General features: G+C 49.3%; 1 long non-coding RNA gene across 1 annotated transcript; it reads left to right on the top strand.

Moving 5' to 3' along the window:
- Nucleotides 1-274: 274 nt before the first annotated feature.
- Nucleotides 275-20,994, top strand: LOC109498112. The gene is made up of 3 exons (XR_002154712.3): nucleotides 275-690; nucleotides 19,815-20,353; nucleotides 20,875-20,994. It is a non-coding gene; the product is annotated as an uncharacterized LOC109498112 (long non-coding RNA).
- The last annotated feature ends 3,739 nt before the right edge of the window (nucleotides 20,995-24,733 follow it).

The following is a 24,733-nucleotide window of genomic DNA, read 5'->3' as shown; positions in this document are numbered from 1 at the left end:
GTTCCTGGCCATCCCTGTTGATCTTAAAAGAAAGGATATAGCACATTCTCTAAGGTCTCCCTGTGGGCTTGGAACAGCCATAAAGAAGGCCGACAGGAGAGTCTAGACAACAGCTCACATCACGGAAGAAATGAAAGTTTGGGGAACCACAGCAGCAAAGGGCAAGGTAAAGGGCCTAGACCATCGAGAACCATCCCTGGGGAGGAGAAGGAAATGAAGGAATTCATGTTCCTTGGTGGAAAGACTTGAGGACTTGATAAGATCAAAGCCTTAGACAATGAGCACTGATAAAATAAAAAGGGGGGTTCAAAGCACGCTCAGGGCTGGGCGTGCAATGTACAGATTCTTTCACCTGCCACACGGAAGAACGTGCATCGGGTTTTCCTATTTTCCAGGTCACTAGTAACAAATTCTCCTTCAGCCCTTGCTACCTTCAGCCCGTTGATCTAATTTTCTCCTAACAACAGAAAGGCTCCTTCACTGTGAGATAGAAAACAGCACAACCTTCCTGCACGCTGGATGTCTCACAGTGCCGATCTCTCAGAAGTCCTGGGACGTGACGATGCCATGTTGTGCTCTCCTTAACGCATTGTTGAATCAAATGTGCTACAGTTATGAAGTCATTTGACTTTCTTGAGCTATACGCTTTAGAAGTGACGACGACTCTGACGGGCTCCGGCTTTTGGGCAGGTAAGATTCGACTGTCTGCGTTTTCTAGGCAAGCCTGCCGGAATGCAGAGAGGTCGATAACTTGCTGGTGTTTCAGAGCTGTTGATCGAGCCCAGACAGGCACTGCTCAGCTTGTCTTCCTACCTGAGGAAGGAAGACAGACCAGGGTGGTCCCGCTGGAAAGCTGGCAGTCAAGACCTTCAGAGTGGCCGGGAGATGCTAGGGCAGAAGCCTCCAAACTTTAAGTGTGCCCAAGAATTTCCAGGGGAGCTTGCTAAAGTACAGAACCTCACCACCCCCCCCACCCAGGGGAGCTCCCTCCTAAAACTCTGATGCAATTATTCTGGAGAGGGCCCAGGTGATTTTGACAAGACTGGGGCCACAGTAAAGGCAGCCCAGAGGAGAACAAATGTCAGAGGTAGAGACCCATGGAGTTCTTGTGATGTCCTTTGAACCTCGGTAGCAGGAACGACAAATCTGTTCCTTAACACGTCTTTGATTTGCAACAGAAACAGTACTGCTCTAGTGAGGCCTGTCCAAGCAGCTTCAAGAGCAGCTGGCATGGACAGAAAGGGAGCTGGAACGGGTTGAGAAAGAGCGGGATGGATGCCCCTGGGCACCTGAAAGCTGGCAGCCTCTTGTGGGATCGCAGGGCACACCCTTTGGCCATGCCCGGAACCCTGGGGGCCCCTGCAGGAAGGCAGTGAGTTCTTGGGTGCACAGAGAAGGAAAGAATAGGGAGTTTGAGTCATTCATGCATCCACATAGCAATTGTGCATCCAGAGCTGGCAGGCATTCAGAAATTGGGCTGAACTTGGGCCCCCTGCCCCCACAGGACTCCCCTTCCTGTGCTGACTCCTAGTTATTCTAAAGCTTCAACTTTTAAAGGACCGAATACTCTCTTCTGATGAACGTCGACCCATTTTCTACCGCAAATAGGCTGTTGGGAGTGATCACTTGAACGAATTTTCATACGTGGGAGCTTAGAGCAGGCTGGTGACATAATTTGTGGGACCTGGTGCAAAATGAAAATATGGGGCCCCTTGTTCACATGGGTGTCGATGGCACTAAAATATAAAGCTTTTTCTTTTCCCCTATGGTCCCTTTCCTCAACTTATCACGGCACTGTTTGCTATATAATGTCTATCCTCTTGGGGCATTCTGAGCATGCGATCCTCCCTGACTGCATTGGTTACCTGCCTGTGAAGACAGTCACCATGATTTGTGCAGTACAGGAAAAATAGAAAAGTAGAAACTCACTGCTTCCAGCCGATCAGACCAAAATTCGTGATGACCGTCAACCGCATAATTCGAATACAGTAAAATCAATGTTGGTTAGATGTCAGGGTGATGGTAACTCGTCGGGTCAATTATTTACCAATTCCGTTTATGATATAAAATTTGCTCAAGGCATTTTCTAAAATGAGACAAAGTAAGCAAAAAATGTAAATATATCCCATTATTATTCCTTTCTTGCATAATTGCACTGTATGATCAGTGTCTTACAAAGCAAGATGATACAGCTTATTACAAAAAATAATAAGGGCTTTATCATTGCCTTTTCTCTGGTCTGAATTTTTAAAGCTTACTTTAAAAATTAAAACTTACTTTAAAACAGATTTCTACTGAATTGCTGAAAATGATGTAGTCTTCTAAAGGAAAACGTGAACACGCTTGAGCAGCAGAACACAAATGACAAAAATGTAAGTTGCAGGTTTTTAGAGGGTCATCTTGGTTCTAGGAAAAAATAAGAACTTTTTTATGAGGCAAAATCACTTCTGTTAATGAAGGCAAAAAAAAAAAAAAATCCTTACCCATTGACATTTATCGGGGCCGCAGGAAAATTCTCATTTCCCCCTGTTAAACGCCATTGACAGAACATTAACAAAAGGAGAAAAGCATGTCTGTGAGGATTATGTGGGAATTTCCACCAGCTATTATCGAGAATTGCCCTGATCAACTGCAAAAACTGCTTTCAAAGGAGAACAAAATACCTTTCAGGGATTTAGCTAACCACACCAGAATTTGGAATGCCCTAACTTTGTTGAGGTGAACTGAGGGCTTTTTCTTTCTAACCAGAACAAGCAATTCACATCAAGGACCACTCAGGAAAATATATATTAAGGAGCTGGGTTTGTCACATGTCTAAAAGGCGACGGTGTTTTAGCTTCCTGCCAAAGCTGTGCTTTTGTCAAACACGGCTAGAAAGGGGTGCGTGCCACTTTTTTTCCTATCTGTTGTTTTCTCTCCCACTTTGCTCCACACTTGTCACACAGCACTTTAATGTGCCTGTGGCTTACAGCCGAAATATACCAGGAAGGTGGTTTTTAATGCTCTGGATCCTGGGAAATCTTGGTTAAAACCCAGATGAATTAGGAAGATGGGGAAAGGTGTCCTCAGGTTTAACACAGCTCTGTACTGTCATCCAATAAACTTGCTCAGGTAAGATACCCATGTCTGTCCACCTGGTCTCTAGCCGGTCCAACTGCTGCTGCTGGGAAGTCCTTCCCCCTGTGTTCGTCCCAGGCAGGTGGAAGCCGCTCTTCTGGTCATGGGTGGGGTCCTGAGGGAGAGGATCCAGGGATTCATTTGTGCTGGTCCTTTGTGAGTATCTTCAGTCAGAATGAATACAGTTGTGTCCTGTAAAATTAGGTTTCATTCTGCAAGGCAGTAAGGATTTCAAAAGACATAGCTGGTGTGTCTGTTAGAATAGTCACACGCAGAGGCAACTGGGTGGCTCAGTCGGCTGAGCGGCCAACTCTTGATTTCAGCTCACGTTATGATCCCAGGGTCGTGGGATCGAGCCCCACGTTGGACTCTGTGCTAGGCATGGAGCCTGCATAAGCTTCTCTCTCCACCTCTCTCAGCCCCTCACCCCGGCTCATGTTCTCGCTCTCTCTTTCTCTCTCTCTCTCCGAAATAAACTTAAAAAGAAAAAGAAAAATCACACCTATAGTTTAGAGTGGTATTGAGAGAAACATAAACAGTTTTAACCTCTTAATCTCACTAAGATTTCTTCCTTTTTAAATTTATTTTTTTATCTTTTTATGTATTTTTTAAATTTATTTTTGAGAGAGAGAGAGAGAGAGCAAGTGTGAGCAGGGGAGGGGCGGGGCGGACAAAGGATCTGAAGCAGGCCCTGTGCTGACAGCAGAGAGCCTGATGCAGAGTTCGAACTCACAAACCATGAGATCATCATCTGAGCTGAAGTCGGATGCTTAACCGACTGAGCCACTCAGTTGCCCCTGTCCCTTCAGAAAACCAAAAATGTATATGGAACCGTAGGGAATAGACAACAAAACCAGGCAAGGATACCCCTATTTTAGGCTGTTACAGTACTGTAAAGGAGATAATACCTGAAGGTAAATAAAAATGATAAAACAGTGGAAAAAGTCATAAAGCAGATAGTGTGAGGTATTGCTGGTATTTAGAAAAGAGAGAGGTTGTTTCTTTCTATGGTGATTCAGAAGGGCTTCACAGGGGAGCTAGAATTTAAGCTGGGTCTAAAAGATGGCAATGTCTGTAGGGTATTTTCTGACACCACATGCATGGTGTGTTTCCAAAATGGTGAGCTTCCATACCCTCTCTAGTCATACCACCCTCCCAGCACCTCCACCTGTTCAAGCCAGAGGATTCTTGAACCCTGTTGTTTAGGGGGTTTTATGGAGGTTCCATTACAAAGGCACAACTGATTAGATCATTGGTTGTGACTGAAACTGTCCAGCCCTTGTCCCCTCCCTAGTGGTCAGGGGGTGGACCTAAAGTTTCCAACTGTCTGATCACAAGGTAGATTTCTTTGGCAGACCCTCCCTCCACGAGTCACTTGATTAACGCAAACTCAGGTGGGACTTGCTCTGAATAACAAAGAACTCTCCCCTCGCTCTTAGCACTCTGGAAATCCCAAGGGTTTCACGGCCCTCTATGCCAGGAACTGGGGACAAAGACCAAATAAGTATTTGCCATGATACTGTGGACTGATTTAGACACATCAGTGTGGAAAAGTAAGAACAAGGCAGAACAAGAACAAGGCAAAAGAAGCTGAGAGGTATTTAAATCGTAAATAATTTAAATACCTGGCTAGAGGTGTGTCACCGAAGTTGTTGAGCCAGGAAGTGACTTGATGTTTCAATGGTTGGGAACATTATTCTGCAAGAGGGTGCGAGGTGGGTGAAGGTGGACAGGACGTGGAGGAGGAAGACCAGCTGGCGGCTGGAAGGGGGGAGGTGTATCAGAAATGTCTAGGTAAGAAACAGTGAAGCTCTGAACTAGTATAGAGGTGATGGAAATGGAGAGGGCCAGGCAGTAGTTGGGTTTGGTCAACAAGAAAGGTGGCAACTTTAGAATCCCATCTGATGATGCAGATTTTTTTTTTTTTTTTTTTTTTTTTGCTGGTGCAGGTTAGAGTCCTGCCCCATGCAGGGGCATGGTACAAGGGAAAGAGGCTTCCCAGGGGGAATTTCCATCCATGTGCATTTGTTTTCCAAGCTCTTCGCAATTCCGCCTTTTCTAGCTATGTGGCATTTTACGGAATTACGAGCGATCGCTCTAGTTTTGCATCTTCATCAATCTGTGGACAGGGCCGTTGGCCTGATCTGCTGTTGGAGCTGGAAAGTTTGGAGATGTATGCAGTGCCAGTTGCTAGAGCCCCTCATCCGGGAACGTGTTGGGTATGCGTGACTTGGTACTTTGAAATGACGGAAGAGAGGAGCTCTTCAGACCAAAAGTTTCTTGCCTGGTTTTCCATGGAAGAAGACTCTGCACGTACGTTTCCTGCCTCTACTTCAGGCTCTTACTGAGATCTGAGCTTCTGAAAATGACCGTAGAGGGGAGCAGATTTTGCCACCCCCAAATCTGTCTTTGGCATAAGGATTATTTTGAGCTAAAGGCAATCAAAACCCCACAGATTCAGGAGAATCTCTTCATCACCCCCTCAACTGCCTAAATTTACACTGGAAAAGGGGCCTGTATTAGAAGGAGAGGTATTGCCATGGGACACCTTTTTATCTAAGAAACTTATCTGCCTAACAAGGCAACCTTTGTTTTCTAAACATCTCCTCTGCCTTCCTGTGAGTGGCCTTTCTTCCCTTTGTATCTCTAGACCCCCCTACCCCTTTCCTTAGCCTCAATTGCCTGGCTGCCTTTGGGTCTCATAGTTTATGGGGCTCCTGTATGTATGAAATGCATTTATTTTTGTCCTGTTAACCTTTATTATGTCAGCTTAATAATTAGTAGCCAGAGAACCTGCAAGGGAAGAAAGGAAACATTTTTCTTCCCTACAGACCTAATATTAGTGTTTTCCCAAATGTGTTCTAAAGATGGGAAATACTTTTCTGAGTTGAATACGCTTGAACAATGCTGGGTTGGACAACATAGACAGGTTGCTTTGCTGCAGGACTTCTCAGCCTTCAGCACATCAGTGTGCTTTGTAAAGCTCTAAGGGTGCTACAGTATGTCACCCTTCCCAAATTTAGTTGGTTAAAACCCACTTTTCATGCGTTATATCTTAGTCTAGTGTCCTTAGAAAGGACATATCCATGATGCTCATTGACCTAGGGGTCCCCAGGCTGGATGACCCGAGAGACCTATACACCTGGAACCTATAAAACAAGCCACCTCCTGAGTTCAGGGCTGAGGTGCTAAGACAGACCATCCTGTGACTCTGGGCCTACAGCAGCCTGCACTATTTCCCTTCCCATGCATGGTGCTCTGTGTGGTTCAGTCCCCAGCCCTTGGCTGAGCATGCTCATTGCAATGGGACCCCAGGAAGGGGGAGGGTGCAGAGGGGAACTCGGCACTGTCTTAGAGTCCAGAGACCTGAATTAGCAGCACTGAGGTGCCTTTCACCGGCTTTCGGACCTTGGGCAAATTGTCTAATCTTTTTGAGTCCCCTCTGAAAGACGGAGGTAATAATCCACTGTATCATCTAATAGTTACTGATCATTTTCTGTATGCCAGGCAGTGTTCTAGATACAGGGATACAGTATTTGCTCCATCCAGGGATGTTAAACACTATAACACTGAGGCTCTAGTTCAGGCTCCACGGTCCTGGTTATTATTATAAAGGAATCACGAACAAGTTCTTCACAATTTGCTCGCACGGTGACATTAATTGTTCAAGCCAGAAAACCAACAGTTTGGGGCGGAATGAAAGCCTGTGATGCTGGGCTCACAGAGTGAACACACCGTCCGTTGATGTATTTCATCCACGCGACAGTGCCTCAAGCCCTCTCTGTTCTGTGCTGGGCAAACTAAGGCTCAGAAACACAGTATGACTTGCCCAAGGATGTAGGAAGTTTGAACGACATATTAATAAGCTTGATCTATTAAATCATGTTTATTTTTACCGACTATACCACCTATATCAGGAAACAGGAAGCAGATGGCGTACTCAAAATAGAGTATTCCAAAGAGATTTCTTTACACAGAGACTACTGATGGAGATGTGGATGAGCCTCATATTGACTGGGAGCGGCCAAGCTGTTAGCTTCCTGAAGGAGGTGAGTGTGGCTGCCTGAGGCCAGCAGGAGGGCTGCACAGAGCAGCCGCCTGCAGAGAGGGGACACAGCCATGTCCAGGTGTCCCTGTGGGGAGGGACAACTCCCCTGCCATGGTCCTTTTACCGCCTTCTCTCACTCCATCCCAGTCCTACCAGACCATCCCAAGCGGAAGCCAGGAGTCACGGGCACCCTTGATATAGTTCAAGTAGGTCAGCCTCAGGCACAGGGCAGGATGGGGAAGGGTGGCAAGTGGATCTGAAGACTGAGGAGTTAAAATGAGCTCAGACCCAGATGGTGAAAACGTGCCTGGCATTGCATTAGTCTGGGATAAGAGATACGGACCAGCCAGCAGAGAAGCTGCCTGTGTTCCTTCCAAGAACATGCTGATGGAAGTTGTGACATGGCAGGGCGCTCTGTGCAGCGGCCTTGCTCTCTCAGATCACAGACTGTCTCTCCGAAGCTTGAGCACTGAGAGGTGGCATCCCACTCTTGGACATACATCATTGACGCTCCCTCCATTTCCGCCCCAGGGCCAGAGTTTCAGATGAGGGTACTCTAGACACGAATTCCACATCATCTTTCGTGATTTCTAAAAAACACAGGACCCTGGATTCTGCAGCCCAGGCCTGAGGCCAGCCCACTGGCATTCAGCCCCTCTTTGCCCTGAGTTGATAAAAGCACCACTACGTGTAAATTTCACCTTGCCTCCACGGTCCCCCCAAATACCGGGCGACTTTCCCTTCTCTCTTCTTGGTGATGCCCCCGGTTCCGGGGGCCTTTCCCTCCTGGCAAGGAGCCAACAGACCTGTCTTTATCAGATTCCATGTTTGCCCTGGGGCTTGGAGGTGGGCAAGTACGCACGAAGAAATCTGGCTCATCCTCCCTCCCGCTACAGTGTAATGTGATGGCCAGTTTTCCCCATTTCTCTCAAGCTTTCAGGAAACAGCCTGGGTGCCATCCTTGCAGGTGAGCTGCTTTCACTGCGGAGTGTTCGGCGGGTTTCTCTTTTCTGTTAGAATTTTTTGTTTCTGTGAACTCACTCAAGTTTGCGATTTTGTTCTTCCCCATCTTGCTTTGTATCCTGTGAGGACTTTCAGGTTGATGTTGGATTCTCCTGCCTCTCTGTATTCCAGGATGGACTTTCAGCCCTTCTAGAGCAGGAACTGGATGTGGAGAGATGGGGACAGGGCTGCACCAGGAACCCCTGGGGCATAGGAGGGCTTGATGCCTCACTGACCAGTTTGAGAGATTGCTTGGATTTTCTGGATGCCTCTGAGGGAGCTCTCCCTTGGTTTCCTGATTCAGAAATTGAACAGCAGCCCCCTCCGCACACTTTCCTCAGCAAAAACCTGATTGGAGGCACCGGTCCCTTGGGCTCAAACATTGCTACTCCAGATTGAGACCAGCCTGCACCAAATGTCTTTGGCTCACAACTGAATTAGCAGGGGTCTCCCCACTCGTGAGGTCTAGGGGTCACTGGGCCTCTAGGAGATTGCCGGTCCCTTCCCCTCCTGCTCCTCACTGTGTCAGGAAGAGCATTTGAACCCCACTTGGGGGTCACTGTGGGGTTAAAGTTGGTGTTCTACAGTCTGCAGAGACCCCCTTCTTCCCTCATTCCCCACCCACAGCCCAACTGGGGAGGATTGTGCCGCCATCATGATCCAAACCCAGCCTTCGTGTTTCCTTATAAATTTGGCACAATCCTAACCCATAAATTCTCAAAGGGGGGGACCCTCACATTCAGATCCACCCCATTCGGAAATAAGTAGCACCATATTAGGCATAGTTACTGTGCTATGAAGGTTCAAGCCCAGCTCATGGTACAAACTGGCAAAGTTCAGCCATCAGTTCGGGTATAATGGGGATAGAATGTCCCTCTGTGCCCCCTGACTCCCACCCCCAGAAGAGTTGTAGGGCCACACAGACCCCGAGAATGAGGGGTGGAGCTTCCTCGGAGTGGCCTGCATGTGTGGGATGGGAAGCTCCCCACACAGCTCCGTACATTTTCTGTTTGGAAGGAGAGCTCCCAATGTGCTCCATAAAGTTCTTTAATTCTCCCAGGCTGTAGGCGCCTGAGCAGATAGCAGAGAATGACATTCGATTTTTATCCAGTTATTTATTTTTTTCACAAATTTTGGTAAGATTCACCTTACATAAAATGTGCCGTCTTAGTGATTTTCAAGTGTGCCGTTCAAGTAAATACATTCACATTGTTGGGCAACCATCACCACCATGGATCTCCAGCACTTTCTCCTCTTCCCAGACTACAACTCATCCCCGTTAAACACTAAGCCCCATTCTTTCCCTCACCCCAGCACCTGAGGCCCACTTCTGCTTTCTGTGACTGTGAACTTGACTACCCTAGGAATCTCATGCAAAGTAGAATCACACAACATTTGTCCTTTTGTGTCTGACCTGTTTTAGCATAATGTGCTCAAAATCCATGTTGTAGCAGGGGTCAGAATTTCCTTCCTTTTTAAGGCTGAATGCTATTCTGTGACATGTATATACCACAATTTGTTTATCTGTCATTCATCTAATAATGAATGGCAGGCATTGAGTCCAAGAGTTTCCACCTCTTGGCTGTTGTGAATAAGGCTGCATAAATGTGCGTGTTGAGTATCTCCTTGGCAGTTGGCTTTTTCATGCCTGCCGATCAAAGCACATCTCTTGGTATCTGTTGATCAGAATGGATCTGAATGGGGAGCTCATGAATCTGCAAACAGAAAGGAACTTACCTGGTAACACAGGAGCCACAGAGCAGTGAGTGGGAGAGGTCTTCAGGCCTCAACTCACTCAGGTCTGATGATACAAGTTTGTGGAGAGGTTTCAGCTGTATGGCTCTAGCGATAACTAGACAAGTAAGCTCTTCTCCCATGGAGAACACAAAGTACGCTCATTCTAGAGAGCTTGGCCAGACCTGAGGTCTGCAGGTGAAAGTGCTCTCTGGGCGCCTTGGTGGCTCAGTCAGTTGAGTGTCCGACTTTGGCTCAGGTCATGATCTCGCAGTTTGTGGGCTCGAGCCCTGCATTGGGCTCTGTGCTGACAGCTTGGAGCCTGGAGCCTGCTTCGGATTCTGTGTCTCCCTCTCTCTCTGCCCCTCCCACACTTGCTCTCTCTCTCTCTCTCTCTCTCTCAGAAATAAATAAAAAGATTTTTTTAGAAAGTGCTCTCGATCTGCCCAAGTGCCCTTTGCCAGAAAGTGGAATGAAGTGATCCTTGCTCTATTCTCATATCTGTCTCCTCACCAGGAACGTTGCAGGAAGTCCTGCATTGCTGGTAGAATCCTCTGATGCAATTTCTCAGGGGCTCAACCCTCATTCATGAGCCCTCAGCGACAGCCTGTACAATGTCCCATTGATTAGAACCAGTTTCTACCAGTCCCTAGATGTTTGGGCTGTCAAGAAGGCTTACGGTCTCCCTGCAAAGGACCCATTTTTCTCCCTTAGTGACTGTTCCCAGATCCCAGCCGTAGGGTGCTGCCAATCTGCGGTCCCCACCTCTACCAGCCTGGGGGAGCAGGGCAGGACTGGGGACCCTGGGCACACCACCCCCCTGTGGGCCCTACTGGGCCTACACAGCCCAGTGGTAGGTGGTGAGCAATTTGATCTTAGTCTGGTGGGCGGAAACTCAGTGCCTCCATTGCCAATACCCCCATCTGATGAAGCGGCCATCAAGCCCTGTCCCCGTTGAAACCTGGTCCGTGACAAAGCTGTCTTAGGGGAAGAATGCCATCTTTTCCTCACGCACATTGTGCAGGCCAAGCTTTCTGGGCTTGAGATGGGGACAGAAATACTGAATACCTGCTATGGTGGTGGTCTGGGGCCCATTGGTAATCACACACTTGTGCCTCTTATGGGCCGTCTGGAGCCTCTGTGGGGTGGGCACCCCGTGCAACAGTGGACAGCACAGTGTCAGTGGAAGCCAGGGACACAGAGGACATGCTGTGCCGTGCCCAGCTCCAGGTTCTTGGGCAATATCAACAATGCCCCAGCCCCTGAGGTGCAGAGAGAGAGACCAGAAAAAGGAAACCAACTGGAAGTCGAGGGTGTCCCTCCCATGTCCGGGCACAGGCCACAGGGAGGGTGCCACAGAGGATGGCCATAACCCATAACCCATTTTACAGATGTGGAAACAGAGGTCGCTTGACTCCCCCAAGATCACACGGCCAGTGAGAGGCAGAGCCCGAGCTGAAACCCTGGTGTGTCGGCTGCTGAAGTCCACCCTCTAGAAATACAGATGTCAAAGAAAGGGAGGGGCAGCGGAAGCAGCTCTTCTCGGTTGGCAGCGACCACCTCGCTAGGCTTCGGGGTGGGAAACACGTGGCAAAACATCAAGGGCAGCTACATCCCAGCGCCCTGCTAGCTGGAGGACGCCACCCCCCCTTCACTCCGTGTCCCCTCGCCGGTACCTTGAGCTGCGCCGATTTGCCCACACTGCATCTCCGACTACACCTGCCTGAGTGGCGGGATGGCAGATGTCTTCCCGAGAGCGTGGCTGTCAGTGCGAAGTCGTTCCGCCGAAAGTCAGTATTAGAACTCGTGTCTGCTCACCACGATAAACGATAATCATTCCCCGGATCGCCTGCATTGCTTCTTCCCGCATCGCAGCCCTGGGTAGCATCGTGATGGAAATCCGCAGCGTAGGAGTCATCTTATTTTCCCTGTCAGATAGCTCTGCCCTTATTTTGAGCAATTGAGGACGAAATGAAGCCAATTGTGAGAAAATGATCCGTCAAGGGAGACGGAAATGGGGCAGCTCCCGCCGCTGCGTGTGGCTCACAGGCGACACCCAGGAGTTCAGAAGCCCACCCCAGTTTAGCAGGGGCGGGGGGTCTTCCAGGCCCGTTATCTCAGAAGCAGGTCACGTAGCAGGAGGTGTGGAGAGATCGGGGAAATCCTGGCTGCTCTGCTCAGTTGTATCACTTCGGGCTCCGTGTTGACCTCTCTGAATGTTGGCTCGCTCATCTGTAAGATCAGGAGCACGGTTCCTGCCTCGCGGGGTTGTTTGTGAGCATTTAGGGGGATAGGGACTCCGTGGCCCCTGGGACAGCGCCTGGCATCTCGCGGCGTGCCTCGTGGCCCTGCCGCTGGATGTTCCCAGCCCTTTCCTGTGCTCAGATGCTATTTCCCCATCAGGTGCGTCCACTCCTTTATTCTGGCTGCCTGACAGCTGACGCTCCCTCTGGTGACAGACACAACATCTGAGAGTGCTCTGGAGGGATATAAAGGGAACTGGAATTCATTCAAGCATTTCTAGTGCTTCTGGGCTGGGAACTGACTTGAATCGTCTTTTTGATCCGGTCCCCACCCTGCTGGAGCCCAGCCGACAGGTGTTAGCCTGCTGGCTCAGAGGCCGGGCCCTGTAGGGAAGACTCCTTTCTCCCTGCTACACAACCCTAGTCCCCATCACTTACCAGCCGATGTCAGGGAAGCAACCTCTGTCAGTAGTGAGCAAACACTACCTTCACAGGGTACCTACTGAGCATCATCCTTGCCCGGGCAGGTTTGGACTCAGTGGGCGCTCAGGCCATGAGAACAAGACAACAGGGCCATTGCTCATAAACGCAACAATTCCTTTCATGATGTCCTTATTGTCCAGACCTCAGGAAAGGCACCCGTGTGCCATACTGCTCACTGGGAGTCTTGTCCGAGGGTAGCCGTATCCATCAGGGCGCTGCCGTTTTAAAGGAACTGATGACCCTGTATCTGAACCTCTGCCTGGGAAACCAATTTGCTGAAGGCTTCTCGTTGTCTTAAGTGGTTTCTAAGAATATTTGTTACGTGGTCGTGAAAATATACAACACAGGGCACGTGGAATGCAATTACCTGGTGCCTGGGTCCCTCTCCAGGACCATCTGATTTAATCGGTCTCTATTGGCTTCAGCCCTGGGAGCTTTACATGCTCCCCAAGGTTTCCAAAGTGAAGGCCAAGCTCAGAACCAGTGCATTAGATAGACCTCAGTGGAAATCCCTAGTCATTGACAGGTTGTGCAATCTTGGTAGCCGCTGACCTTCTCTGAGCTTGAATTCCTCCTTTGTGAAAGAATGGCTATCGTGTTGATCCCGGAGCCTTGTCTTGAGGATAGAATAAGACAGGGGGCACCTGAGTGGCTCAGTCGGTTGAGCGGTCACCTCTTGGTTTCGGCTCAGGTCACGATTTCACGGCTCGTGCGTTCAAGCCCCACATCGGGCTCTGACCGTGCGGAGCCTGCTTGGGATTCTCTCTCTCTCCCTCCCTCTCTCTCTGCCCCTCCCACACACGCACTCTCTCTCTCGAAATAAATAAATAACTAACTTAAAAAAATAAGCATAAGACAGGATATATGAAGTGACATAGCAGGTGTGCCTGCAGAACTAGGGTCTCCCCACAGGCACCTGGGTGAATAACAGGTCTTCAGGAAGATGTGTGCCCTCGGGAGAGCCCTCAGTATATTGGAGTGGAGCCCCTAGGTGCGGCCATGTCCTATGGCTCCCCCCCTCCCCTCCCGCCTACTGCTAACTGCCCCACCTCCGGAGCACGCCATGAATTCAGTACCACCCCACCACTGGCTGGTAAAAGAGGAAATATTTTGAAGAACCAACTTTGTTATTTCCAAACACCTCAGGTACCTAGGTCTCTGGTTCTTCACCTCTTCGGCATCACAGACCTTCCATATTCTGAGGATCTTCCCCCAAAGTGCACTTAGGTACATCCAAAGCAGTTTGAATGGGTATCGAGCCACTGAGCCCATCACTGAGCCCGTGTTGAAAGCACCAGATCTGAGTGAACCCAATGCCGTGCTCACGTTTGGGAAAAGGAATCACAAAGCCGTGTTTCATTCCTGGTCAGATGCAAGGCGGTGGTGGAGTCGGGAAGAAAATCCAGGTTCCCTATCCTGTTTCGCTGGTACCGAAGACTCATTTTACCGCGTCCTTCGTAAAGGAGGAGACGCAAAAGGGCTTAGAGTCCATTGTACTTGATCTATACATGAATGAGAGGTACAAGAAAAATGTTTATTAGGAGGGTCCCCAACTCCAGTGAGGTGCCCTCCCAAAATGCCCCCAGAGGGTGCTCGGCTTGCCCCACCACAGCAATGAACTCTCCGGGGGGCATTTGCCTGGTCGCTTGTCTGTCTCCCTCTGAGGGCCAGGGACACATCTGTCCTATTCATTATGGTGGCCCCGGCACCTGGCCTAGGTTAGGCAATCGATAAACATTGATGGAACGGATGAGTGAATCACTCTAAGAACAAACCCACTAGAACAGTTAAAATACGTAAGCATGATGAATTGAACTAAGCGTTCAATGCGGTCTCTGCACAAAACCCTTCGAATTTTTATTGCGAGTGTTTAAATATTCAGTTATGTTGCCCTCATTTGTGTCTTTTCTGTTTCCCACTGCCCCCACCCCCACCCCCCCTGGGTCTTTTATCCCTTAGTATGAAGTGGGAGCCTGAGTATTCGATACTGCCAATAACAACCTGCCAATTCTGATCCCAGGGACTCAAGCAACAGTATTAAAAGGCATCTGGAATATTTTAAAAACACTGTCCCCTCCCAGGGAGCATTAAATGCTATCATCAGGCTGGCACTAGGTACAGAAGAGCTTGCCTTTATGCTCTCTTGATGAGACGCCGTCATGAATATTAATTCTCTATCCTTAGAATAAACGACGCCCTGTGGGCTCTGTCCCCAACCACCGAGAGATGAATATGGAAACCAGCGGCCGCAGTGGGGACCGGGCGTGCAGGCAGGGGAGGGGAGTCTTTGAGACAGAGTCGAGGAAACACCAGGCTCTGGGAGGTGATTTCACAGCTCGGAGATGAGAATCGTGGCAAGGGAACCTAAGAAACTAGAAGCAAAAGCAAAACAACCATTTGCAGAGAAGTCTTTGAGCTCTAAATACCTTGCTGCCACCTCAGCCTCTCACAGAATAGATTTCTGCCCCTTGGAGAAACTGTTTGCTGTGGACTGACCTACTTTTCACATGAAAGATACATGCACTGAAGTATTCTCTCTTAGCTGGATGGGTTTTTTTTTTTTTTTTTTTTTTTTTTTTTTTAAGCCCTTCTTTTTCTGACTCCGACATAGCTATACTGCGGGATAGGACTCATTAATTAATAAGAATGCTCTATGCCGGGGCTGTTCTACAGAACTTTCTGTGCCATCCAGTACGAAAGCCACTGGCCGCGGGGGTCCCCTGAACACTTGAAATATGGCTACTGGCATGACTGAGGAACTGAATGTTAAGTTTTGTTGAATTTTCATTAATTTAAGCTTAGTCACTTGTAGCTAGGAGCCATAGACCAGACCAACACAGTGGATCAAGAGAGTTCCTAGTTACATTGTCAAAGTGGGAAAAAAGAAAAAAAGCAAACTGCGGTGTTATACATTTGAGGCAATCCCCGTTTTGAAAATACACTCACCGCAAACAAAACACTACGCTTACATTTGTGCATATAGATGCTTTCAAATGCATCAAAAACAAATGGCTGGAATTATACCCAACGGACCCTGGAGTAATTACCTCTGGGGAGAAGGCACGAGAAGAGATCAATGAGGTCTGTTGCTTTATCAGCTTTGTTGGAATTTTTAAAAATGAAAATGTATTCATGTGTGATCTACGTGTATAATGCAATATGAAAAGAGAACACTTCAAAAATTGTTTCCTTGCCTGATATACCCGGGGTTATTTTCAGTCTGGTTACCGTGATGAATCCACCTGAGTCCGGTAGCCGAGACCAAAGAAGCCAGAGAACAGGTAGGTGAGTTGTCAGATGCTCTTTCTAGGGAGCCCAGAGATCCTTTGTAGCGGGTTGCGGGGAGGAATCCAAAATGCCTAAGTGCACGCACCCATCCATGGGTGGCAAGTACCACGGAATACTCTGTTCTCAACCTCAACCGTGTGGATATTTGAATCCAGAATGTTGGACTCCATCCCAGAGATTAGAGGTCAGTCTGTCTGGAATGAGCACAGGGCAGTGGACGTTTTAGAAAGCTGCTTGGGTGATTTTTGTTGTGTGCCACAGTTGAGAATGTCTGGGCTGAGGACAGCCCTTAGAGGAAAATGCAGGAAGCAGGAAGCAGCACAGGGGGGTCAGGGCCCCACGGGAGGAGCCGTGGCCCTTTGGCGAGGGGAAGGACACGAGGGCGCTTGCTCAGCTTGGCATCCTCGGGCAAAGGAACATGGCTTCTGAACTCTCGAAGGCCAGGGTTGGGTTCCAGTCTCTACGTGGGTCATGTCTCCCCTACAATGGCTTGAGATCACTGATGGCATCTCCATACAGTGACTGGGGACCTCCAGCCCCCATCCCTGACTCCAGACTCAGGTTTCTAACTCCCTACACATGGTTCCTGCCTGGACACCTCATCAACCCGCTTCAGAGCATGGCCACACAGGGACCTCTCCTCTTCCCCCAGGCTCCCCGATTCCAGAAAACAGCTGCACCACGGGCTCCAGCAGAAGGGGTCTCTGTCTAACCTCACCCTGCCTCCGCAGTGTCCCTCTGGTCCAGGTCTCTGTGCCACCTATGAACATTCCACCAGCTCCCCTCTGATGCTCGTCCTCCAGCTTACACTTTCCGCCCCATGGAGGAGGCTCCAAACCACAGCAGGAAGGAACGTGTCCGCACAGCCCTCCCTGCCCACCACTCCATGCCCAAAGCCTCCCCAGCAGCACCCCCCCCACGCCCCTGTGAACAGCATCCTTATCCTTCCGTCCCTTTCAGACTCATCTCCCGCTAGCTGACCTCCTTCCTTCTCAGACCCAGTCACATGGGTGTCCCTGAACACTTGAAGATTCCCTGCCTTAGCGCATGTGCACTAGTCCCTCCCTTGCGCCCCTCACCTGGGTCTCTTCTCCAATGTCCTGCTTGGGAGGGCTTTCCTGGCCTCTCAGATCTCAGTCAAGAAACCACCTCCCTCCCCTACCGGGGTCCCTCTCCAGTCCCTTACCTGGACTTACCTTTCTACGTGGTACTGAGAACAGCCCAGAATGACTGCTTGCTCTTGTTTGCCTCCTCCTCCGTCCTCCACTGAGAAGTAAGTGCCTGGAGGGCGGGGACTGCCTGGTTGCACACAGCTGTCCTGCCACGTCCTAGAACAGGGTCCCACGAACCGTGGCAGGGCAGGTGCTCGGTGTTCCTTGACCAAGTGAGTCTTCGTTATCAGCCGCTGACTGCACACGGCTGTGTATTTGCTCATGTTTTCTTAAGCTATAAAATGCAAAATAACTTATACCGCAAAGTAGGAAAAATGTAAAATGTACCATTTTAACCAGTTTTAAGTGTATTGTTCAATGGCATTGACATTGACATTGCTGCGCAACCATGACCACCATCCATCCCCAGAACTTGCCCATCTTTCCAAATGGAAACTATACCTATAAAGCAAAAGCTTCTTCCTCCTCCTGCCCCCAGCCCCTGGCAACCACCATTCCATTTTCTGAATCTATGAGGTTGACTACGTTCCCTCGTATAAACGGAATCACATAATATTTCTCTTTCTGTGTCTGGCTGATTTCACCTAGTGTAACATCCTCAAATGTCAGCATTTCTTTCCTTTTAAAACTGAGTCATACCCCATCGTGTGTATGTACCACATTTTGTTTATCCATTCATTCATCGATGGACATTAAAGTTGTGGTCATTTAACTTTTTGGGGTGGGAGGAGGCAGAGGGAGGGGGAGAGAGAGAATCTTAAGCAGACTCCATACCCAGCGCAGAGAGTGACATGGGGTTCCATCTCATGAACCCGTGAGATCATGACCTGAGCTGAAATTAAGAGTAGGATGCTTAACCGACCGAGCCACCCTGGGGCCCTCATTTAACTTTTTAATAGAACCTTGTAGCAAGAGTGCTTGCCAAATGTGAGGTGTGAGGAGCAAAAGTATGCCATCTGATCCAGTATAATCGATGGTCCAGGAAGCCAGCAAAGCAGGATATTCCCAGGACTCCCAGAGTAGCCCTTTGGGGCAGCAGTGGCTAGACCCGAGTGGCCCGGGGGGTGCACATGCCCAAAATGATCTATCTCAACATCAACATTACACTTAGTAATTACTCATGATAACTTCTTTTTTTTTTTTTTAAGGCTTTATTTATTTATTTTTGAGAGAGACAGAGATAGTGTAAATGGGGGAGGGGCAGAGAGAGAGAGAGAGAGAGAGAGAGGAGAGAGAGAATCCCAAGCAGGCTCCACGCTGCCAGCACAGAGCTCAATGCAAGGCTCAAACCCATGAAACTGTGAGGTCATGACCTGAGCTGAAACCAAGAATCAGACACTTAACTGACTGAGCTGCCCAGGCCCCCCCCACTCACAATAACTTCTAGTTACTACCACAGAACTGTGAGAAGCTGGAGATTTCAAGGGACAGGGAAAATTCCTGGCCATTGTGTGCTTTGGTTTGGGGCTGAGGTGCTCCTGGTAGCCTTGACAGGCCTTTTTGGCTGTACTTGTTGGTCCCCTGGCTTCCTCCTCACACCAGCCCTCTGGCCTGTCCAGATTCCCTGTGAGGCCGACTCCAACCAAAGAGGGGGGTTGGAGTTCCCCACCATTCCCTCTCCCCAGCTCACCTCCCCGTCCTGCCCATCAGAACCCAAGAGCCAATTGAAGGAACAAGCCCGCCATTTTTTTTTTTTCTCTGAAACTTGAAGTCCCAGGAAAGAAAGCAAAGTCTGGTCAAATTTGATTGTGTTGCAGATGAAGAAAGTTGTGGCCGTGCCTCCAAGAATGAGCTGAGGGTGCAGGTAGGCGTGTGAGGAGGCTGGGCTGATTGGGGTGGAGGAGCATGGTGGGAGATAGCAAGGGGAAGCTGGGGAAGGAGGGAGACAGTTGATGAGGGAGCTGGAAGAGCCAGGAGGGGGAATGCGGGTTTTTCTAGAAGGAGGCCCATCTCAGGCAGGGGTTAGGAGTAAGGAAAGGCAAATGTTGTATCCAGCCTAGAATCCTTTTGAGCATCCCTTAAGTCATTCCAACCACATGCTCTTCTCCTCAAAACCAGGTCTGTGGGCCAGTGCCGGTGGCGAGGGATCTGTTTCCAGTCCACAGTGAGGGAAGCACGGGAGTGAAGAGGAAAGAGGGGACAAACTGGGAGCAGCTGACAGGCCAAGGCATCCAAGCACATGGCCAGTAGCCTTAGCCAGTCAGAGGGTCTGAGATCAGGGGCTGTTTACCTGGTGCTGAGCCTGGCAGGGGGGTGGGTAGGGAAGGGTAAACGGGTCACGAGGCGAACACAGGCTGGGTTCTACCAAGCCCAGTGGGGGGCCCTGTCAATCCTGGAAGGGTGGATGATACCAGTCCTTCACCATGCATGGCTTGAGGACACTGTCCTGGAGCGCCAGCCCCTGGCCCAGCATGCCAGCCTCTCCTGGAGCCTCCACACACAGCCTGTTCTCAGGTTGAACACCCAGTGAGGTGGCTGGCCTGCTTTTAGGGGCAAAGGCGCACACATCTCCCCTCCCTAAACACTCCCCACTCCAATGGTGAGATACTTTCCTGTGAATGATGCTTGGGGACCTAGGCCGTCTGAGGAAACAGAAGAGAGAGGTCAACCTTCTCTCCCACTCAAGAGTGTGTTGTTCTCTTGCAATGGAATGGTGGGCGAGGTGCCCCATTGCTCTGTCCCTTTCATTTATTTACATTTTGCTTTTCTCCCTCTCTCTACCTACAGTTGAAATCTCACAAGTTAAGCGTCTGCGTGATTTTGCTCCACGGTAGGAGTTACGGAAGTAAAAACTGTGTGTCCACCACGAACCAGGCCCCGGGATCATAATTTTCCATGGATTTTGTCATCGACTCTTCACCTCAGCTCAAGGAGGAGGATGCTATTATCGTATCAGTTTGCACTTGGGGCTATTGGCGAGAGTTGTCTTAACTCTTCCTATCCCTTGTGTTATGAGTTGAATTACTCACTTCCTGCCCCTGCAAATGCTGTGTTGAAATCCTAACCCTCAGTACCTCAGAAAGTGACCTCATTTGGAAAGAGAGTCTTTATAGATGTAACACACTAAGAGGAGGTCATTAGGGTCGGCCTTGACCAATATGACTGGTGTCCTGACAGGAAGGGGACATTCAGACACAGATGCACACAGGGATGACCACGAAGGAACACAGGGGAAAGCCACGCTAAGACAGAGGATTGAACTGTTGCATGTACAAAGGAAGGAATGCACAAAAGTATGGCAGCCACCCACCAGAAACAAGAAAGAGGTAAAGAAGGATGCTTGCTTATAGGTTTTAGAAGGAATATGGCCCTGCCAACACCTGACATCAGACTTGTAGTCTCCAGAACTGAGAAGACAATCATTTCTGTTGTTTGAAGCCACCCAGGTTTTGGTATGTTGTTACAGCAGCTGTAACAAATGATCACCTGGATCCAGCCAGGCCTGAAGCCACGGCTATTTTAGTCACACAAGCCCCAAACTCTTCTTTTCTTTCTCTTGAGCCGATATCCCCCACTTGTAACCAGAGAGTGACTGTGTCAAATGGTCCATGTTGTCACTGCAGCTTTGTGCTTGGTATCTGACCTGTTGGCCATCTTTTCTCACCTCTGCCTGTGAGATCACCCCCCCCCACCCCCCATCCCCTGCCCCAGTGCCTTAGCATGGGGAGGGCTGCAGGAAGTTTGTGCTGCTGAGTCACGAAGTGAAATGACTGTTTAGGAATATTGCAAAAATAATAGCCTCTTAGAACAGTTTGATGTCTTTTTGTTTACATGTTTCCCCAAGCAGGGTAATGAGGTTGGCGTCTCCGTGTGGCCCGTGGTTTACTCAGCACGACCAGGGAAGAAAGGCCCCTCTGGGCTTCAACACCTTTCAGGGGGAAATTCATGCTGTTCCTCTGGGCTAAGGCTTCACGTGAGTACAGAAAATGGCATGGGGGAGGTGATCAGAAGCCCTTTTGCCAATCAGTCTTTCCAGACCTCACTCCCAGAGTGGCAATTAGGTCTGCTACGAGAAGGAAACAGGTTATCTTAGTAGGTGGGTAACCCTTGATCCTACCGGAAAAAGAATTAGCTCATTGGGACTACGCATTTTAAATTAAAAATTGGCATTTTTGTAAAGAGTGTATAATTTTAATATTCTATTCTGTGCCCTCAACACAATTGAAATGACACACCAAGCATGCACTCAATTTTGTTCTTAAAAGAAAAAACCAATCTTGTGTCTCACTGGAATTCAGCATGTTTTTGAACCGACAATGTTAAGAGACAGCGTTTCTGAAATTTAAAGTAGAACTTGCAAGAGTGAGAAGCTTATTTAACTTCATTGAACTCTTACTGAGTATCTTCTGATGGATATGGACTGGACAGAGAATGGAAAACCAAATAATCTATGACTCTTGCCCCTGAAAAGCTGTCAGTCCATGACAAGTATGATAAGGGCTTGAATTTTGGAAAGAAATTTTGGAATGCTTTGGGATGTAAGAAACAAACAAACTAACAAAAATCTGACTCAAGTGACCTAAAAACTCACATGACTTAAGGTAGTTTTGCTTCCAGTTTAAGCTGGATCCAGGGCCTCAAATGCTCCGGCCAGGATTCAGTTTCTATCTTTTCTCTATCTTTTCTTTTCTTTTATTATTTTTTTAAAGATGAAATTTATTGTCAAATTGGTTTCCATACAACACCCAGTGCTCATCCCAACAGGTGCCCTCCTCAATACCCATCACCCACCCTCGCCTCCCTCCCACCCCCCATCAACCCTCAGTTTGTTCTCAGTTTTTAAGAGTCTCTTTCCTCTATCTTTTCGTGTCTTCCCCATTCTTAGCAGCTCCTCTCCACTCCTCTTGCCCCAGCCCGTACTTTCAGCCCCTCTACTATTCTGCTCCCTGGGGATCAGGAAGAGGTACGAGAAGATGATGCATTGAAGTTTGAAGGCAGAATTTGCACTGGATTGACAATAAGCAAAGCACATTCCAGCAGAGAATATCTTGAAAGGCATGGTCTGGGAGCTTCACATAGTTTCGGGCTGCCGGAAGAGAGAGTTCATTTCAGGGAATGTGAGTTACACTGGGCGCCGAGGGGCCAATGATCTCTGCCCTGAGCCCATTGGAGGAGGTAGCAATTTATTCTGAATGTCCTGGGGAAGGATTCTAAGCTGGGTGTGCCATGATAAGATCTGCACTTTAAAAAGAAAACTGAAAAGCCTGACTCAAACCAGTCTAAACAATCAGGAAGTTTATTATCTTATGTAACTGAGTTCAGAGGGAGGGTGGGTCCAGGCTTGGCCTGATCGGCACTCAAAGAGGTCCTCAAGTACGTGATTCTTGTGTTTCTCTGCTCTGCCACCCTCAATGTGAGCTTTAACCCAAGTCTGGCTCCGCTCGGGGTCACAGAATGGCTGCCTGTGGCCGGCAGGGCCATATTCAGTGTCCTATGTGCATCCAATAGTGGGGGTCAGGGGAAGGGGGGACAGTGAGGGGAAGAGCGGGGAGAGACAGGGAGACAGAGATAAGAGAAGCCAGAGAGGGAAGGGGAGGGGGTGGGAGGAGAGAGAGGGAGAAAGGAGGCTAGAGGAGGAGACGGAGGGGGCAGAGGGGGAGAGAGGGTGCGAAAGAGGGAGAGAAATTATCTGCAGACTCTTAACTTCTTCCCAAATGGATTGACCAGGAATTGGGCACTGAGTATGGACACTGGGAAACCAACCATCCACATAGCATGTCCCCAGTCCTTTAACTCACACCCAGGAGTCCACTGTGTTTTGGAATTTAGAATTCTTGGATTTGGGGAACGGTGCCTGTGACTCTACACCCTTCCCTCCCCACCTGCCTCCGGGGACTCTGAGGGAGTGGCCCATACTCAAACAGCCCTACAGGAGGTGCCTAGATCCTCGTGCCCCAGGGATAATCCCCTAAACACCGTTTAGGGCAGCTTTGCGGCCGGTGAGTCACAAGCTTGTGGTGTGCCTCCTTTCTGGGTGTAGGAGTGTAGGGAGGAGGGTAGGGTAGCCGGGGGGCTCAGAGAGGCTGCTTCTGAAGCCATTTCTTGGTGATGCAGGATGAGGGGAAGGGGGGCGGTGGCCGTGGGAATGGAGAGCTCAGTGGACGCGGGATATTCAGGGGAGATGATGATAAGGCAAACGTGAAGACCAGATCACCTGGAAAAATAGCAGAGTCCTTCTTCTGCCACTAGAGGTCGTGAAGAATTGAGACTAAGTTCATAGATGGCTGAAGTGTTTGCAGGTCATTTGTGTGCAATCATCTTCAGGACAAAGAGCCGGAACTTATGTTGGTGGCTATGTCTCAGACACGAAACCGTAAGCTGTATATTTCCCTCAACATCCGTGGAAGTGTATTTACGCTGTGTCTCATAAATGCATATGTGCAGTCTTAACTTAAGCGTTGAGATACATTAGCATCCTGCACTCAGGTGGGCCTTGCCTGGGAAGGCCCCTCTAGGGCTCCCCCTTCGCCATAGTCTGTGGGTACAGGGGAGCGGCACCTTCCGTTGCCAACAGGGCAAGCGAGAAGAGGTAAAAGACAGGGCAGGTTATTTAGATGAAAGTGTGGGATTCGGGTCACAATTAGTGGCACCAGAGGATTCCCTGAGGTCCCTTCTTTAGCCCGCCATAAAGAATTCCTTACCTGCCAGCGCAGAATGGAGACAGAGGGCCAGGGCCCTATGGTCTAGGGCCGAGGGCTGGGTGTGGGGTGGGGTGGGACAAGAGGAAGCAATGGAAGCCATGTGAGGTGTGGAGGAAGTGCATCAGCCAGGACAGGAGGTTTTAATTGCCATTACTTGAACCACGCGTGTGTAATCCCTGTCAGAATGTTCCAGAAACACTTGAGCCGGGGGTCAGTTTTGGTTGCCGGACCATGGTTCTCACCACGGTGAGGACAGTGACAAGGGACCACCACCAGGGAGGGAGCATCAAAGTCAGAAGGGTGCAGGTCCTCCGTCCAGACTGAAGACTTTCTGAGGTATGTGGAGGGGGGAAACAGAGCCTAACAGAGTGGGGTGGCCTTCCGGAGGCCAGAGAGCCCTGTGGGGGCAGAACTGGCACGAGATCTGGTTCCCTGGCAGGAGGCCCAGGCTCTCACCCCTGTTTGACCCGGAAGGCAGGGCTGCAAGCCTGGTTAGTTGGAAGGACGAGCCAGAAGCAAGTGCTTCTTGCTGTTTCCACCCACATCCGAGCTGGCCTTGGCCCCTTCCAGGGTTCTGGGGCCTCCTGCCCTGATTTAAAACTCCTCTTCCCAGGGTTTCCACAGATCCTGACTTAACACCCTTCTGTTTTTTTTTTTTTTTTAAGATTTTTTTTTGTAATCTCTTTTTATTTTTGAGAGAGACAGAGATAGAGCGCAAGCAGGGGAGGGGCAGAGAGAGAGGGAGCCACAGAATCCAAAGCAGGCTCCAGGCTCCGAGCTGTCAGCACAGAGCCCGACGCGGGGCTTGAACTCGCGGACTGAGAGATCATGACCTGAGCCGAAGTCGGATGCTCAACTGACTGAGCCACCCAGGCTCCCCAACAGCCTTCTGGTTTTTTTTTTTTTTAAGATTTTTTTTTTAATCTTTATTTATTTTTGAGAGAGATAGAGACAGAGCAAGAGCGGGGGGAGGGGCAGAGAGAGAGGGAGTCACAGAATCCAAAG

Source organism: Felis catus, chromosome A3 (assembly GCF_018350175.1).
Source record: "Felis catus isolate Fca126 chromosome A3, F.catus_Fca126_mat1.0, whole genome shotgun sequence".
NCBI classification, from domain to species: domain Eukaryota; kingdom Metazoa; phylum Chordata; class Mammalia; order Carnivora; family Felidae; genus Felis; species Felis catus.
This window is presented reverse-complemented; position numbering and strand designations above follow the sequence as displayed.